The sequence below is a fragment of the Macrosteles quadrilineatus genome, unplaced genomic scaffold (genome assembly GCF_028750875.1).
Source record: "Macrosteles quadrilineatus isolate MER2022 unplaced genomic scaffold, UCM_ALF_1.0 Scaffold_8__2_contigs__length_117827958, whole genome shotgun sequence".
Lineage (NCBI taxonomy): Eukaryota > Metazoa > Arthropoda > Insecta > Hemiptera > Cicadellidae > Macrosteles > Macrosteles quadrilineatus.
The window spans coordinates 49,819,358-49,833,089 of NW_026542601.1; the positions used below are offsets into that span (position 1 = coordinate 49,819,358).

A 13,732-nucleotide genomic window follows, 5' to 3' on the forward strand; every position below is an offset into this window, starting at 1 on the left:
GGCCTTCGGGCTCCGCCCCAGTGGCCCTGGAGTTTCCCATGTTAACCTTATGATGTTTCATATTTAAAAGAAATTAATGAATCTTAACAGCTGTTTCAATTAAACAAGTTGGATCTGTTCTATGATTTTCAATAGCATTAAAGTTACAAGGATTACCAACAGGGTGCAGCACTATTATTTTTTTTTCATTTATGACAACAGCTAATTTGCAACCTAAAGGTGAGTGAGCGTAGCGAACGAACTTCAACCTGGAGGCGAGTTAGCGTAGCGAACGAGCTAACCTGAAGGCAAGTGAGCGCAGCGAACGAGCTCCAACCTAAAGGTGAGTGAGCGTAGCGAACGAGCTCCAACCTAAAGGTGAGTGAGCGTAGCGAACAAACTTCAACCAGGACGTGATTGAGCCATGCGAACGAGCTTATCTTGAAAATTAATAAGTTAAACGGGGCAAAGCCCGCGGGTACAGCTAGTATAGAATAGATGACACATGTGTTGGGGATCCTAACAGCTGATTGTCACTGTAATTTTGTATTATATGTGGAAAAAGTATTGTTTTTGTCCAAATTTTCGATTTTGAATTTTGTGTTGAAATATCTGTTTCGGACCCCCCTTGAACCCCAAAAAGTTATCTTCGTAGAGATGTCTGTGCTAGTCTGATGGTGAGTGGATGTGTACAATTTTACTAATATCCAAATATTGTTACAATACTTGCAATGATTCCCAGGCTTTTTATACACTCTGTTTTGTAAAAGTGTGGATATTTGTAAATCTACGTGGTGTTTTTGGGTGTTTGATATAACATACGTAAGTGGATTCAACTATCATTGGGCTTTTAAGTGGTAATAAGTGGTCATGGCTAATAAAACAGTTGGTCTCAGTCAGTAACAAAGCTACACAGGACATCTCATTTCATTTTACACGCATCCTTCACTCAATATGTGGGTTACAACATTTCAATCGTGATAGATAATGTAGGAGAATAACTTCTGAATTAAGGCATGCCCATTGCCCGAAGTCTACAATAACCCAAGTAACCATCATATTCTCCCCTTGATACAAATACTCTTATCAATTGAATCCCCCTCTCTTCTCCCCACAGTTTAGTATGACTCACTCTTCCCCTATTGTTAGAAAGAATAATAAGCTATTCCCTTGGTAGTTTTCTCTTTCACTGCTCAATAGAATATTGAAAAATAACAATTGTTCTTTGGTTTGAATCAGAAACTGGTGTTCCAAATGGAAAGTTAAGGCTAGTTTCATAGAAATGTTATTTTTTAAACATTTTTTTACAGCTTCCAAGTTTCCCTCTTGGAAATAATATTTAGAACATTATATAATAACTCATACTAAAGTGAAGTGGTTTTAGCGAATTTCCCAATAAGGAAGTAGCTATTGCCATAGGTGGCATGGTAAGACCTAGGCCCTGGACCGATTTACTTTTTCATTTTGATGTCCCCAGAGGCCAAAAACACCATTCGTTCAAAGTTTTATATATACATATGTCTGTGAACGCGATAACTTAAGTAATCTTTGTCCGATTTTGATTAAATTTGGGTTAAAGGTGTAAGGCGGGATAAACTTGAATGAGTTCGCGAACCAGCATGATCGGACCATGGAAACAAGGTTTTACAGAGGGTTTTATATGGCGTACAAAATATGGTTTTTCTCCTTTTTCACTCTTAAAACACAAGATTTTCCAATTTCTCTCTAGACCTTTTTTAAGAGCTTAAAAATAAAAATAATTTAGTATATCAAATGTTTTTGTATGGTTATTGGTAAGGGAGAAAATTCAAAAAAACTGTAAATTTAGAATTCCCATGTTATACTTATGGAGAATATTGTAAAATGTTGTAGTTGCTTGTTTGTGGATATATTTAGATTAAACTTAGCTAATTTATTTATTTTATACTAAGTTATTAATATTTGACTAAAAACACACACTTTATTAGTTTCCTTGTAGCAGCAAACCTAGGTACTCGACCTAATGTTTTAAATACATTTCATTGAAAATCAATTCAGACAAATGGAAATTTGCTTATTCGTCGGCAGGGGCATTTTACTATCCTAAATTTAAACCAGAGGGGAACTTTGTTTTAAGTACCAACTGGTGAGCCAATTCAGAATTTCTTAAGACCAGTTGGTTGCATTAGGGTTTTAATGTAGCAATTTCTTTCCAAACCTTGTAGAGCTTAAAAAACTAATAATTTAGTATATTGAAGCGTTATTATGCGCCTTAATGGTTACAGAGAAAATAAAAAAAAAAAAATTAAATTAAAGATCCCCATGTCATTCTTTTGGAGAGTAAGTAAACTGTTGTAATTTGATTGTTCATGAAGATATTTTGATCAAATCTGGAAGATGCATTTATTTCTTACTAAACTATTAACATTTTACAAATAAAACCCTTTTTACCCTCCCTGTTGCAGCAAACCTAAGTAGTCATTACACTAATCCTATTTAAATAAGGAATAAAATGTGATATTTTAAGGAAACAATTTAGTGTAAATGCAATCAGGCAAAAGGAAATTCACTTAGTCTGCAGGATTGCTGCGGCGGTGGGGTTATTTATTATTAAAATTTGAAAAGTGTTTATTCTAACCCTTAAAATTAAATTGTTTACGCAGCATTTGGATTTTCAAATTTCTATTCATCAAAATATCTTCAATTCATGGGCATTTGTATTAACGCCTTCAACCAAACGACGCAACTTGCAACAGAGTCGTGTATGGCAATTAAAAACAAGCGTTGTAGGCCTTGACAAATCTTACGAATAACGATTATTTCAAAATTACACAAATAATAATAAACCACATGAATAAAATGAATTGTTATTAATTTACATTTATTTTACAAATAACTGAAGAAAACTGAAAACAAAAATGCCTAACTAAATAGTAAACATTTCCGAATACTAGACCATTTATTTAGATATTACTATCTACTAATTACAAGTTTTAATTAGGAGTTCAAAGCTACAAATAAATATTTTTCGATCGATTCGACTGATTGAAGAATCAATATTTAATATTTAAATATTTAAATAATATAAATATAAACGAATATTTAAAACAAAAATAAAAAATTGACAAATAAAATTCAAAGCCCATTAACTTGGTTGTACAATAACAGTTATGTATTTAAATTCATTAGAAAACATTTTCTTAAGGAACATTGAAATATACTACAACAGGTCGAGATGATATAGTTTTACTGGTCTACAAAAAGAAGTGAACCTAAAATAACTTTTACCAGGTGTAGATTTTGATTTCGATCCAGCGACAGTTAAATTAAAGATCCACTATATGGGTCACTCAGAAATAAATTGCATTTCCTTGATAAAAATAACAACAGAGTCGTCGACCTGGCGGTCAATATAACACCTTGCCATTCTGTGTTGTGATTGTTTATTTTAAAAGATTTCATCAGTTAAAGACTGAAACCGAGACTACTCGATGTCTCAATGATACGCAATAATAACATGAATTACAATGAAATTTATAAATGTACGTCTCGGGGTTTTTAAAGGAATAGTACGATGCCTTAAAGATAATTAATATATATGATGGTAGATTTCGGCATTTTTAAAGATAGAGATAGAGAATAAAGAAGATAGAAGATAGAGCTACAGTTCTGTATTTTTACAGAAGTAGATTTCTATTTTTTACTACAGTAGCACCTTTCATGCCTTTCGAAAGATTTTGTGTACATTTTTTTAAGACATAGTAGTAAATTTCGGCCCCATAACGACATAAAGTTAGTACTATATATAAATATTTTACATGGAGGTAAATTTCGGGGTTACAAGATATTGGCGTACATTTTGGTTTTGACGATACATTCGTAGATTCAATGTTAGTACAACACACGATAGTTCTGGTAATTATAATTGAACGAGGTGGGAATAAAGGTACCTAGTTTAGGGTCAAAAGGGGGTTTCAAATACAAACTTGGCCACTTTTTGTACAACGTAAAAAAGCCAAGTGCAAAAATTATCTAATTAAATCAATTGTTCTACTAAATTAAATGTAACTGTTGTTCAGAAGTAAGTTCAGACAACACAGTAATCGGAAAGTAAATTCGCGGACATGAATTGAGTCAAGGTTAAATTGTTCAACGACATGATCTATGAACACCTAAACAAAGATTTGCGCAATGACTAACCTAACATTCCAACAATAGGTGTGCTTGAAAAAACCTTGAACCATTCGTCTGTTGCTTAGTTAAAACCTGTGGAAGTCAACTATAGTTTTCTTATATTCGTGTAGATGCTTAGTAATTATGAATTTAAATTATATGGTTTGTACTTACATTATGTTTTTGTAACAGAAAAAAGAGTGATAAAAATACTTCACCGTGATATCCTATAACTAACACTCGCCATATTTTCCCAGTTGTATATGGAGCGGGTGTCCGTTTCAACCCTAGTCAAAACCTATAAATCTTGCAGACAATGTTACAACTTTTACATCGTCGTTGAAACCGCTGTAAATTCAATGTTTTACGACAAAACACGACAATCTATTCCAAAACGGGTTTAGCCAATATTTTACACAGCTGCAATCTGGACTGCAAGTAACGCTGCAGTGGAAGCTGGTTTTGACGTTAGGTCTTTAAAATGTAATAGAAGATGTGAATTAATTGATAGGCCAACCCCTTTACCTCATAAACTTCTGTGTATTTTGCTATAAAACTGTAACAAACTACTAAGTAGAATCAGTTTATTTCGGTAATGCAAAACATTATTGGCGATTGTCTTCGCAAAAAGTTAAACATGTTGAGTAACTAGCTAAATGAGTAAATGTGACTTAAATTATCGGTTAAACGGTAGCAAAAATAAATTGCTCTAATAAATCCCTACATTAGGAAGTTTTTCTTATCTCCTTGCTATGACCCGTAGCTTACTTCAGTGGCAAACTTGCGATAAATATGGTTTCATAAGCAGAGTGGCAGATCACAACAGTTGAAAATGTTTTATCAATCAGCTGTTTTAACCTCTGGGCGCTAGTGACCTGTAGAGACTATATCATGCAGCTGGTGCCAATTATTTCTTTGGTGTAAGCTTAATTACGTTCAAAATATCTTTTTTTAATAGTGACTCATCGTATTTTGGATAGCCAAAGTGAATTTATCGAATGACTTTCAGTAAAGGAGTTTTCATCTCCGATAAAAAATTATTTTGTGTGATAATAAACAAATTTCCTTTTAAGTTTTTTTAATGTAATCTATAAAATACTAATTACCTAATTTAAACATTTTTTTATGTGCCACTGAAATGTTTACAGTATATTATAAAACCATTGCAGTTCTTCTCCTAAGCTAAAGTGTAATACAGTAGAAAAAACGTGTTACGTATAATTTGTTTCAAAGTAGTTTGGTATGGATACAGAATCCGTTACATACGGACGCACAATGCTGGGTGTCGACATATCCGTACGTTACCATATCATTACTTCCCTCAGTTTGCCACCCCCCATTTCATGAAGAGGTGTTTAATTTTTAATCGACCGCTCAAACAGGTGGCGACTGGCAACACTGGTTTTGTCAGTAGACAGCTGTTTCCGCCCCTTTGTCGCATCAGGTCACCAACCTCAAATTGTCCATTCATAATTTATATCGAATTACCCAATTTACAACAATAGCTGTTTATGTTGACTTGATTTGTTTGGGTTATGCAATTGTTGGAGGTTGAGGTTGCATTTGATGTTTATTCTTGTTTCGCAGCATTAAAAATAGGAGCATGTATATTTCTTATCATAAAAATTAGGTAACAGTTAGCAAATTGTGTCCTAAGTTTTGAAATTTAAAATAGTTAACTTTTCTTGTGGATACTAACTTGCGGTTCCAATAGATAAGTAATAGATAAGCTAATATGTACCACACCTACACAGTTTGATTACAACAAAAAATAATTTGTACTACGGCAAAGAGAGGTTATTATAACAGTCCCTACATAATATTGACTCTCCCCTATGTCACATCCTTAAGTATCAGCTTAAGGCAATTTCAAGACATGATTTTTTGGTTACTTGGAATTCGTTTGAATGTTTGCTTTTTCTTCACGATGATCACCTCCACATTTTAACAATAGCTTGTCCCCTAAAATATTATTGAAAGTGTGAAGCTCACATTGTAAACTAAACTCTTATCAGAAAACGCAAATACAACTGAACATAAAAAGAACAAGCTTAGCAATCTGACGAGATCGAGTAGTCTAATTAGTGTTGTATTTAGTCAGATACAACGCTACATCCTAAAACACGACTTAATAAAACGGGAAAGCGTAGCCATATTTCTAGCAAAATCAGAACGTTATCTCATTACAATTACAACATAAAAAGCTTACATGGGTGAAATTAAGTTAATAGCTTGATAATTTATTGGCAAGACATGACACGCCCGGGGTGCCGGTGATTTGGCCAATGATTAGATCCGAAATATAGATAAAGCTTACTGTTATTGCTATGTGGGAGAAATCAGCCGCCTAAATAGCTTACGATTTCTCAAAGTCCGTTTCTCACGATGACTCAAGTTAATGCACACATTAATTTGTGAGTTTAAAATTTTTCGCAGTTTTTCTTGCAATTAGACGATAAATCTACAGTAGTAAGCCTACATTCAACATAAAACGAACATTGGACCATTATAGGTTAGATATGATAAGTAGCAAAGTTGTGGTGCTCGCCTCATGTAGAACGTTGTTGGTTTGATTTTAGAATATTCAGTAGCTCCCTTGTTGTTTAAATCACTATATCATTATATTATAGACGAGTAGGCCTACTAAGGGAAGGCATATTCTTCACCAAATATGAATGGAAGATGGGTTTGGGCTAAGTGAGAACCTTATGTCGCTTTGACTTTAAGATCAGCTGTTTGTTTAGACGAGACCTGAGACCATCTATGAAAATCCCAATTATCAAGGACAGTAGTGTCCATTTTCGAAGCACAAAAAGCATCTGACTAATGCTACTGATCTTTCCTTGGATCAAATCTGCCATATTTATATTGATATGTGAGCACTAATACCAATCAACAACCCAGCAAATATCAATCAATGGCATTTTTGTGAATAGTATTCTTGGCAAAATAAACAGCTGATTAAATAAAAATAAATCAGCTGATCGTAAAAAAACAATCAGCTGATCAGTCAGGAAGCTCACTCATCACCTGCAGTCAGTTAATCCTGCGTACATAATTTGCCTAGTGAAATCGACGATTCAATAGTTGGGCTTATAATCAATCAATATTGCACACAAACACGTATCTTTACGTTCAATGGTGGTCTGTGATGGCACCTACAGCAACGTATCGTTTATTTACGTCCTTCGGCTCGTTCTCGTTAAACGAGTGACATGACAACCACAACAACGACACTAACGAGGTTGCAGCGACGGTGGGGACAGCAATGATTGGTCCACGAATAGAAAACATCCATCATCTCCGGGGGTTTGTCTTACATCAATATTTTGTAGGATTTTGACTATTTTATTTTACACGTGCCCAAAGTTGTCTCAATTAAAACGATTGTATAAAACGTGACTGTTAAAATGCAGTGAAAATATGTATCTAGATTTTATTATCTGACGATAGGGGCTGAGGCAGTGTTCATAATGTTTCCAACACACTTAGCACAAAAAAGCTTTCACATTATTTTTACGCCCGGGTTCCCTCGTTATTAATATCAATTCGTTACAAATGTTAATTTGAAATTAAAACAACAGTCGAATACCGGACGAAACAGATACGAATTATAAGGATTGATTGTCTGGATGTTCAGTAGATCTGAGGTAAACGACCAGCATGTTTGACGGTGAAGGGCGTCTATTATCTGAACTATCTATCTAAACGTGTCTGTTAAAATACAGTGACCGTATATATCTAGATTTTATTATCTGACGATAGGGGTTGATGCAGTGTTCATAATGTTTCCAACACACTTAGCACAAAAAAGCTTTCACATTATTTTTACGCCCGGGTTCCCTCGTTATTAATATCAATTCGTTACAAATGTTAATTTGAAATTAAAACAACAGTCGAATACCGGACGAAACAGATACGAATTATAAGGATTGATTGTCTGGATGTTCAGTAGATCTGAGGTAAACGACCAGCATGTTTGACGGTGAAGGGCGTCTATTATTATCCACGATCGGGAGAGAAGAAGAATGCCAAATGGGTAAACATTGCAGAGAGGTTCCGGAAACTAATACACAGCCTCCTAAATCCCGCAGCGGTCGGGCGCGTGGCCAACTGGTAAATTACCAATGCCTCCTAGATTGCCTTGATCGTCCAAACATAGACCACGAAGTTGATCCGATCCGAAGATATGTGAGAGTGGAATAAAATTTATTTTAGGTTTTTGGAGACTGAAACTGTGTGAAAACAATTTGAGCAGCTGTAAGTCCTATATACTACAACTGTATTCATATACCCAATGTCGAATATGCAAAGAATTAATTAATGAAAGATCTTAATTTTGTACGAGTAAATTTGTGAAATGGAACACTAAACTTAAATAGTCCAAGATATTAAACGGCAAACTTACAGTAAGAGATCATTTCAAAGTCACTCTAATATGTTTTAAAAATATATCATAATATGTAGGTGTATGAAATTAATGGTGATCCTACTTTAAAGCAAGGTCATCTCCATTGCCTTTTCAATCAGTAAGTTAGTGGTAGAAAATAAATTTTACTTGTTTGTGTTAGGAAAAAAAAGGTAAAAATAAAATAATGAATAAAGTTCCATTAAATGTCAAGCATATTGTAACAATACATTTTACTCGTTTTCTGCATGATAACCGGGGCACAATGTCTTCTTTATTGCACATCTCATTGCAATATAGACTAAGAAATCCATCCGTATTATACAGCTACTCATAATTGGCGAGGGCCCATTTTAAAATGTTGATGTAATGGTTTGAAAATGCTGCATTTCTGTGTAGTACGATTTTATAGAGGTTTGATGAACATCCATTTAAAATTAAGCTAGGAAAAATAAAAACAAAACTCAAATTTCACCACCTTGAACATTTATTCCCATTTGAAGGATAACCCTCCCCTTAACCCTCCCCAAAGATTCCCATGATTATCTAGATCGTTCATACATAAATCACGAAGCTGGTCCATGGATGTAGGTACTTGTATATAATTGCCTTAGTGTTTCGATTGTTTAGACTTAAGATAACCCGTGCTGCTATGTGGTATTGTTTGTGAAGCCATTTCAAAGAGCGCCCATTAAATTATCAAACATTCTTCATGATTCTAATTCTCATATGAAAATCTTCTCCAAGCAAGAACACCTGCTACAGAGGACGTGTTAACACTCACGTCCCGCAGAATGCCTTGTCTGCGCTTCGACTAACTGCGCAGTCATCAATGGTTGTACGCAGCCACGCATACCCAACACCGTGGCACATTGCCATTCATACATCAGAACTGTCATTCAGCGATACCCACTTCCTGTGTCGAATATAACGCTAGTCTTACTCAACATGCAAAACACGTCTTGTGACTCACCCGCCAAAAACACTTGGAACACGGACAGGACACGCGAAAACGCGGGAATATCCGCACGTAACTATGGGTAGGGTAGATGAGGACGTGGCGCGAAGGAGCAAGGATCATTGCGTATGCAAATTATAGACTTATTGAATAAATAAAATATTCTTTGAGTCGATTAATTTTTCCCTTCTTAAATTCATATAACTTTTATTGAATGCTATCAAGAAGATGGAACGCATTTTTTGTATATTTTCTTGGTTGTTTGGATTTGACTACTTCACACATTTAGACCAAATAGTTTTGAAACTTCTTGAATTAAGATCAATTAAAATACAAGGTAAATGAGTCATTAAACTTTCGATAAAGGTTGACTTATTATCAAGATTTGCGTATTAAATATTTCACTGTAACAATATAGTAATAGTACCTTCAAGAACAGTAAAAAAGAATGTTTATCGAGGGACAGTGTTTTTAGTGAGGGGACTGTGTTTTTAGTGAAGGTACTGGTTAATTAATTTGCACGTTAGTTAATTAAGTAATAAGTTATTTACATAAAGTGCTAGTTTTATCAACACTCTGTGTATCTAATTAAGAGATTATAATTTGGCTTTTAGTGGAAGGGGTCTTCTATAAATATAAAAATATTTCTCCTCGCCTTGTACATATACATCTTTTCTAGAGAAGTAGACCTATATTTGAACCTCGGAGTCACAACTTTATCATATTATGGATAAAGCCATTGGATTTAGAATCATTGGTTGGATGTGAACACGAGAAAGGTCCTGGAACTTATACTATAAGATCAGCCGCGTCCAGCTTAAAATGTTTTTAGAGTCAATTTTTTTATGAAACAGCCCCCAAAATCAGTCATTTACAAAAGTTTATTTAGGTCTAATTCAATTCATTCCAGACAAGGACTAGATAATTTATAATCTCCCCAAATGTGTGCATGTTAACATTGTTAACTAAAAGTACGCTGAAGAAACATACTACTGTATATGAAGGGGCGCGGTGGAATATGTTTAGTATAATCAGTAGTATCACACAAGTTGAATTTAGCTATACCCGTCATTAAACGTTATTGCAAGAGGAAATGCGATATTATCTTTGAGCACACTACACTACTGAACATGTGTTTTTTCGCGCGCCAAATTACATCCGGGGGCTGGTCATCAGGGCTGCCAACTGTCTGAATAAAGTGGCTAGCAGAATTGCCAACCTTGGGACACGACACGAGACACAGACATAGAGTAGGCCTAATAAATATAACGGCACGCAAACTAGACTGGCAAGCGTGTAAAAGGTGGGAATTCTATTTGACTACAAATATGCAGTGTGACATTTAATAGTTATGTAATTAACGCGGAGAGCTTGTTAAGTAATTGGTTGAAAGAATTATGTTTGTGACACGTTGGTGTTTCAGTTATAAAACAAAACATGACTGATGCATTTAGGCCTATTGTTTTGGATGATTAAAATTATAGGGACGTGTTATTTAGTCAGAAAATGTAACGTTCTAACAGCAAGCGACAAATATGTATTCTGGAAGTAAGAGCGCAAGAGGCCTAAATACCGTTCCGTGACCAAAGAACAAACAAACCGTTGTGGAGAGAACATAAGCTAACAAAGTCGCTGTGTGCCATATAGCCTAGCAACCACCGTCGGCGTTGTAGATCAAGCAGTTAATCGCACGATACATTAGAGCGCGACACAAACGCGCCGTCTCGCGCCAATAACTCCCGTCTCCCGCCAAGACACAACACGCAGGTCAGCCAACCTCGCCCACTAAACTGCTAGCAACCGTTGATTACATATGTAGCAACATGCGATGAGGTTTGTTTTAGCACTCAATCATATATAATGATTGACATTAGTTATTAAGTTAAGAGGCATCATGTGATGAGTAAATACGAGGCTAATAACGCATTAGGCTTCTGATGATGGTTTAAACGAACTACCGTCTTTATTGAAGCAATCACTGTGGGAGGTATATTGCCATGATCTCTCTAGTCATACTGCGATTACGTTTACAACTTATTTAATTCAAAATTGTTTACAAAGAGTCTCAATACTCTTTATAGTTTTCTATTGACTTTGACCTTAAAGTATCCCAAAGGTTAACATTGGCAGGATTGGCTTGGATTTCGGTTTAATTACTTAACTGTTTCTATTCCAATAGTTTACAGCCCTGTTATTGTTGACGTACAATCTACCCAGTACAATACAGGTATAAACTATTTAAAAGCTATCACGAATAGCTACATATTACTGTCTCCACAAGGTTCTTCAACTCTTTATACATTGCTTTTGCTTACCGACATTTTAAACACCCCATATGTACACGTTTCAGCATACCTGCAACAAAAGATTAATATTAGACATGTGCATTGTGCTATGTTTTGAATTGTCTAACATTAGCATATGGCGGTTAATTTTATGGTTATTTTACATCACTAGTGACTAAAGAAAATGAATCCTTGAGAAGAAAATCCAATACAGTACTACGGAAAGTGGCTAGGGCACGACGACTAACGTTAAGCGACATAGCGGACCCCACAGCGAGGACACGGCCCATGGGCTGACCGAAATTGCCTAAATTATAATCGTTTCGACGAATGGAGGAAGGAATTAGGAATTATAATGAGTTAGAGAGAGATGGTAACAGAATCACGCGACCAAATCAAGCCATTATGTATAGACGGGTGTGGTGGAGCGGCTTGGACTTGTTCGGTGTAGCATAAATACGAGAGATACCTCTATATCTGTTCTGAGAGAAGTCTCGTTCCTTATTCGTTGGAACAATAGTAGTTGGGATAATAGTGGTACTGTACAGGATATCTTGTAATATAGGGATACAGTACTACTCCTGAATATATTATTCCCTCTTTAGAGAGATGGTTGGCTGATGCCTGCGGTATCTTTTTCACCCCTTGAAACCGGAGACTTATTCGCCTGGACTCTTTCCCAATTGTGGCTTTTCCCCTTCGTAACTTTATTTGTTACGTTTTGTTATCTTTTTCCCCTTCTTTCTCAATTCTTTCATCTTTCCCTCTGATTATTCCTTTTTTTTCCTCTACCTCATTGAATTTTCAAAATCATGCTTAGGCCTAATGCATTCCATCCGTCTACTCTCCTTTCAGGGAGGTAGTACTGCACAGTATGTATCTAACTTTGCGTTTAGCGTATAATCTGTGTACCAAGTGGCGCCCTTCGTCCGGCTTCAATCAATCGAATTCGTGAAATCTCTCATGCGATACAAAACTGAGAGCATTAGAGGTGTGAAATAAATTAGTGGAGTCCATTTCCGGGTGTTTAGAGGAACCGGAAACGGCCTAGGAAGGAAGTGACAATTGTGTGCCAAATAGTGGTGCCCAATCACAATGTAATTGGAACAATTAAAGGTTAGCACGGCGCCGCCCTTCGCGTGCTTCCATGGAGTAAGCATCAGCTGAGCCATGGAGTAATGCCACGAGCTGTGAAGATATGTATGATGATGCACCGATATGCAGCACGGCCATATTAGTGAGTTATGTTAATGCACTGACCTCATGCAATGTGATGATATGAATATTTCAGAGTAAAACAAACTATGTCATAACTACAAAAAGTTAACGAGTATGTAAAATGAGATTGATCAAAATATTACATCGTCATGAAATTTGCTGTCATTTGAAGCAACGACAGTCTTTATAATCATTTAAGTCATTCATTGAAACTCCAACCGAATAACGCCTGTATAGTATGGTAGATCTGTAATCTTGGCCTCCTAGGAGACCATGCCATGATTAATGAAAGCGCAAAGTTATTTTCAAAATGGTATAAGTTAGAGTTGGAGTGGTGGATTACCACTTCAAACCATGTGTAAATCAGCTGATTGAATGAACAGCTGTTCACCTGAAAGACGGGTGCGACATTTATTTAGACTGGTTTACAGGCCAAGTAATGCGGCCAACCTGTTATTATTGTAATGGCCAACAAACTGGTTCGCGCGACGCGACGAGTGTACCCTCTACATTATATTTATCTCCAACTTCTTACTACTTACCGGTAGCACATTGAACGGCTCCAGAATGGCATAATTATAGGCGACGGAGAATACTTAGTTTAACCTCATCGTAAACCGGTCTCACGTTGGTATTGTTGTGAGATTACTTTGCAGGCAACGAGGTAAGAATTGTGCTTAACTATTTTATGTTGTGAAAAGAGTTTGACATAAGAAGTATGACATAGTTAGT

At 35.7% G+C, this 13,732-nt stretch overlaps 1 protein-coding gene across 2 annotated transcripts in view; it reads right to left on the bottom strand.

Moving 5' to 3' along the window:
• Positions 1-13,732, bottom strand: part of LOC129000814 (neogenin-like) — a 139,192-nt gene that overhangs the window by 14,429 nt on the left and 111,031 nt on the right. The gene's annotated exons all lie outside the window — the stretch shown is intronic.